This window comes from Triticum aestivum, chromosome 6D (genome assembly GCF_018294505.1).
Source record: "Triticum aestivum cultivar Chinese Spring chromosome 6D, IWGSC CS RefSeq v2.1, whole genome shotgun sequence".
NCBI classification, from domain to species: Eukaryota; Viridiplantae; Streptophyta; class Magnoliopsida; order Poales; family Poaceae; genus Triticum; species Triticum aestivum.
This window is the reverse complement of record NC_057811.1, coordinates 286,065,508-286,071,507: the sequence shown is the minus strand read 5'-3', so window position 1 is coordinate 286,071,507 and position 6,000 is coordinate 286,065,508.

Below are 6,000 nucleotides of genomic sequence, written 5' to 3'. Positions count from 1 at the left end.
CACGTATGGGGGTGTGGGTTCATCAACCTTCCAACCCTTTCTGCGGGTGTCATGGGCCTCCTTTTATAGATCAAGGGGTCACCACAATGGCAAAGTAGTCATTATGCACTGATATGATAGCAAACAGTGCTATCATACCTAACTCTATGGGCTGAAAGGGCGCATTAAATGCGCCGCTTAGCATCACATCACTGGTTGCCCCGCAAGGCTTGCCGGGCTATCTTGCTACCTCCGCACCCGTTCTCTTGACATGTCGCAGGACGGGTGTCGTCTGTAGGTTTCTCTTGTAGGAAATGGCTGCCATGTGGCGAATGGCTTCCACATAATCACCTTGCGGCTTGACACCACACTGATGGACGACGTGGGTCGTGTTGGAGTGCTTGGTGTGGTGGTTTTTCCTCCGCGAGCCCTGGCAGGTCCTGCCGGGGCGCTTTGGGCGCTTGCTTGTGGGGGCGGCTTGCCCCTTGCCGGGCTCGCCTGCCCGGCAAAGGAGGCCTTCTCTTTGCGATATCCTGCTGCTTCTGGCTTGGCCTTAGTCTCTCTAAGCTGCATGTTGGTTCTTCGAATCTCTTGGTTCTTAGAACTCTGACTTGGGCTAGTGCTTCAATCTTGCTCTTGTGCCTGTGCATAGTCTGGGCAACAGACCCAGGGTTTGTTGCACCGACAGAAGCCCCCGGGCCTGCCCCAAACGCGCCGCTGAGCATCGTCTGGGTAGTGCCTAATAAGTGCACAGGCAAGGGTTGCTGAAGGGGTTGGCCCCTTGAGGTCTTCATTGCTTCTTCATCAGCCTTGATTTTGGGCCAGTTTCCGGTTTCCCCGCGCGTGGTGTAAAGCCGATAGTTGTGGGGCTGCTCCAGTGACGGCCCGTGAATGACTTTAACGCACGGGGTAGAAACTGCCAATTTACTCTTCCCACAGTGCGCCCTTATCCTTGGCCATGTATTCTGCATGCATCACGCGGGATAGGTAACGGAGGCGCGTGGCGCGGAAGAGCATCATGGTGATGGCCCGGTCGTCTTGAATTGGCGGAGGAGGACGGTGGCTGCCCGTTGATGGAGCAGCTGCCCTCCCCGCTCCGCCTATAAAAGGAGGGGCGGAAGAGGGTGGAGTCGTTCATCCTTGCACTTCTCCTCTTCATCCTTTGCTGCTTCTGCTGGTCATGTTGAAGGGGGAGCCTGGGGCCAGCCCCCTGGCCTCATTTCGAAGCCCCCCTTAAATCTAAAAGGGGGACTCCGGTGGTGCGACGACAACGCTGAGAGTGGCAACCTCTGCGTGTTTGCCGCCGGGCCGCCCATGGCCTTGACTTCCGTGGGAGAGGACGCGAACGACACCATGTCGCGTCTCGAGGTGGGCACGGCGTGTGGTAGTCGATCGCCCCCCATTCTTCTTCCCCTTACGGCATCAGGGAGGAGCCACAAGAGAGATTCGCCGCTGATAGGGGCGAATCTGGCTCCTCCTGGGTGCTGTTCTTTTGTCGTGCAGGAAGGCTTCCTGCTTTCTCATGCGTCTCCGGGACATGCGATGGCTTCTAACGTCACGGCTTCTGGGGACGACCATGCTCTCTGTGGATGGATCCAGAGAGCATGGCGTCCGGCGTGACGGCCGCGTCGAGGTCTTCGGGTGGTAGTGATGCGGACGGCAATGGCAACCCACGACGCGTCAAGACCGGGGACGACCGTTCCGATGAGTCGTGTTTGCCGGTGACTCCGTGCCTCCCATCCGGTCCTCCGGCAGCATCACCATTCACGACTGCCCTCCGGTTTCTTCCTCCTTGCCGAGGAGCGGCGCCATCCTGATCCTGGGGAGGTGCCGAATCCCAGCTGTGCCCGTCTCCGGCCTCTTCGACCTCTTCCTGTAGGAGATGGATAGGGGCAAAGGTGTAACAGGGCACTTATCTTTTTTCAATCTTAAATCTGTAGGCAACGGCCAAATTTTAATTCAAATAATGTAATCTCTCGTGTCTGTCTTTGTGTTCTGTAATGCTTGTACTTGTATTAGCATATGAATGAAAAAGACGAACCTTGCTGGGAACTCACGCATGTGTATGTCCATGCAAAGGTGAGATGCCTCTTTAATGTAAACAAATGAGTTTTGCCCGGCAGGCTATCCTGCCGATACCCTTCTTGTCTGCCGGAGAGCTGCGTCTGCGGGGAACAGACAGAGGGACTAGCCCCCCGCCAACTCTTTTTTGCCAAAGGCCACTACAACCATCTTGACCGAAGCTGCATTTGAGTCATGGATGGGAGCACCTAAGTTTCAAAAGAGAGGCGAGGTTTTCTAATGCACAAGTTATAGCTTACAGAACATTAATGGGCAGGAGGTAGAACTTTATCTGCTTGGCTTGCCGAGGATCGCTATGCCGGGCAATCTTCTCAATCTTTGTCGAAGCCAAGTCCACTGCAGGAACCTGCAACTTCATGTAGATGAGAATGAATGCAGGATGTGATCCTATCTATATGCATATGAAATGCTCATCAAATGCTTATGCAGTGATCTTGTTGCGCTCATGCATGCATGCAATCTTAGTTGGGGGCCCCCCTATAGCGCTTCTTTAGTTTCTCTTGCACGGGGTCATCGCCCCGGCTTCGTACAAGGGGACACGCAGCTGAGGCAAGGCCTATACAAAAGGGTGGCTACTGGGAAGGGCCTGACAGCCGCGCCTTACGGGTAGTACTTGTGGAGATGCTCAATATTTCATGAGTTTTGCAACTGAGTACCATCTCCGGTCTCCAGATGGACTGTGCCAGGTTTGGTGACTCGTACCACCCGGTAAGGGCCTTCCCACTTTGGTGACAACTTGTTTGTACCCTTGGTGGACTAAACATGCCTAAGGACAAGGTCACCTTCCTCAAAACACCGGGCATAAACCATGTGGCTGTGATAGCGACGCAGGGCTTGCTGGTAGCGTGCAACACGCGTAGCAGCCCGGAGACGGTTCTCCTCAAGTAGAACAGTGTCGTCACGCCGGTGCTAATCTTGCGCTACTTCATCGTAGGCAAGCATTCGAGGGGACCCATAAATGAGTTCCATGGGGATAACTACTTCTATCACGTAGACCAGGGAGAAGGGAGTCTGCCTGATAGCTCGGTTAGGTATTGTTCTGAGGGACCAGAGAACTACCGGCAGCTCCTCGATCCACCGTCTCCCATGCTTCTGTAACGTATCAAAAGTTTTTGTTTTGATTCCACGTAGCACTTTAGCGTTCGCCCTCTCAGCTTGTCCATTGCTCTGGGGGTGTGCCACAGAGGCGAATGAGATTTGCATCCGAGGGTACGAACATATTGCATGAAGGCGTGGCTCGTGAACTGGGTGCCGTTGTCGGTGATGATCCTTGCCGGAACTCCAAAATGGCACACCAGTTCTTTCAAGAACTTGATAGCTGACTGAGCAGTCACCTTTCTCACAGCAGTCACTTCCGGCCACTTTTTAAACTTGTCGATGGCAACGAACAAGAATTCAAAGCCCCTGATTGCTCGGGGCAAGGGGCCGAGGATATCGAGCCCCCAGACTGAAAATGGCCATGATAGATTGATTGTTTGAAGTGCTTGAGCAGGCAGGTGTGTTTTCTTGGAATGGAACTGGCAGGCTTCACATGTCATGATGAACTCGACTGCATCTTGGAGGGCTGTGGGCCAATAGAATCCTTGCCAGAATGCTTTCCCAACTAATGCCCTTGATCCAATGTGGGAGCCGCACATTCCTCTGTGAATCTTAGCCAGCAGTTCCTTTCCATCCTCCCGGCAGACACACTTCAATTCCACACCGTTGGGCCTCCTTCTGTATAGAGTGTCATTGAAAAACTGATACATGCTGGCCCTCCGGGCTACTTTTTCTACTTCATCTTGGTCGCCGGGGAGTTCTCTGGTCTGGAGGAAGTGGACAATGTGCCTTGCCCAAGTTGGAGCCTGGAGCTCGGCAACAAGGACTAGCGGCACCCCCTCCACTGCAGGAGCACCAGCCTCGTTCGTGGGGTCCATGGGCCCAGCTAGAGGGGGTGGTCCGGCAGGCTGTGAGGACTTGTTTCCGGCAGGGTCTCTGCCGGGAGCGGACGGCTCGACCGGGAGAGGCTTACCGTAGTCCAACTTTCTCCTTTTTCGGGCCATTGTGGAGAGTGATACGGAGGGCTGAGAGAGACGGAGAACAAAAGTTCCTGGTTCCACAGGAAGCTTCTCCGCAGCACACTTTGACAGGTGATCAGCTATGTTGTTTTCCGCACGGGGTACGTGCTCTGTTTGCAACCCGTCAAAGTGCTCCTCCAATCTCCTCACTTTCTCTACGTATGCTTCCATCAATGGGATTTGATAATCCTTGTTAACTTGTCTCACCACAAGCTGTGAGTCTCCTCAAATGATCAGCTTCTTGATTCCCAATTCTGCTGCAATTCTGAGCCCAGCAAGGAGCCCTTCACACTCAGCTGTATTGTTGGTGGCTTCTTCTCGGGAAAAATGTATTTGTACAATGTACTTCAAGTGCTCCCCGGAGGGGGCAACAAGAAGCACGCTAGACCTGCACCTTGTAGGGAAAAAGCACCATCAAAATACATAGTCCATTCTTGGGGTGATTCCTTGCCGGGGACAGCTGTCTCTGTCATCTCCTCATCAGGGGTTGGCGTCCATCTGCAATAAACTCTTCCAGTGCCCTGCTCTGAATAGTCGATGTGCTCTCAAACTTCAAACCAAAGCTGGATAACTCCAAAGCCCACTCCACTATTCTGCCAGTAGCCTTAGGGTTTTGGAGTATCCTTTGCAATGGAAAACGAGTGACAACCATGATCTCGTGGGCTTGGAAGTAGTGGCGCAGTTTCCTTGAGGCCATAATGAGGCGAAAGATCAACTTTTGCACACCAGAGTACCTCCATCTAGCCCCCTGTAATAAGGAGCTGGCGAAGTACACTGGGCGCTGCACCACTTTCTTCGTTGCCGCGTTCTTGGGGCTGTTCTCGTTGCCGTGATCATTGCTATCCTGATCCCTATCTGACTCTGCTGTTTTCTGCTCACTTTCTGCGTCATCCACTTCTCGCTGCGCTACCAAGGCCGCACTGACCACTTGGTTGGCTGCCGCCAAGTATAGCAACAACGGTTCTTGAGGTTTGGGCGCAACCAAGGTAGGCACAGACGATAGGTAGGCCTTCAATTCCTGTAGAGCTGCATATGCTTCCGGGGTCCACTTCATAGGCCCTGCCTTCTTCAAAATTTTAAAGAACGACAGGGCACGCTCGGCAGACTTGGAGATGAATCTGCTTAGCACGGCAATGCATCCTGTTAAGCGCCTCACATCCTTAACTGTCCTTGGTGCCTAGATCTGCTCGACGGCTTTGATCTTGTCGGGGTTAGCTTCGATCCCCCGATGGGACATGAAGAAACCAAGTAGCTTGCCGGAGGGAACACCAAACACACACTTCTCCAGATTAAGCTTCAAATTGATCTTGCGCAGATTAGTAATGTCTCCTCCAAATCCTGGATAAGGGTGGCCTTATCCTTGGTTTTGACCACGATATCATCCATATAGGCTTCTATATTCCTGTGTAACTATGGCTCAAAACCAATTTGAACTGCCCTTGCAAAAGTGGACCCGACCCTCTTTAATCCGAATGGCATGCGGACAAAGTAGGATGTACCACATGGAGTGATGAATGACTTCTTCTCTTCATCTTCTTTGGACATGAAGATCTAGTGATATCCGGAGTACACATCCAGAAAGGAGAGCAAATTACAACCTGAAGTGGAATCCACAATCTGGTCGATGCGCGGCAAGGGAAATGGGTCCTTCGGGCAAGCCTTGTTGAGATCTGTGAAATCAATGCAAAGCCTCCATTTCCCATTAGCCTTCCGGACTACCACTGGATTTGCTAACCACATAGGATGCATTACCCCCTGACCAAACCAGCTGCCTCCAGTTTCTTGATCTCTTCGGCAATGAACTGCTGCCTCTCCAAGGCCTGCTTCCAGACTTTCTGCTTGACAGGTCGGGCACGTGGGCAGACATCAAGGTGGTGCTCGA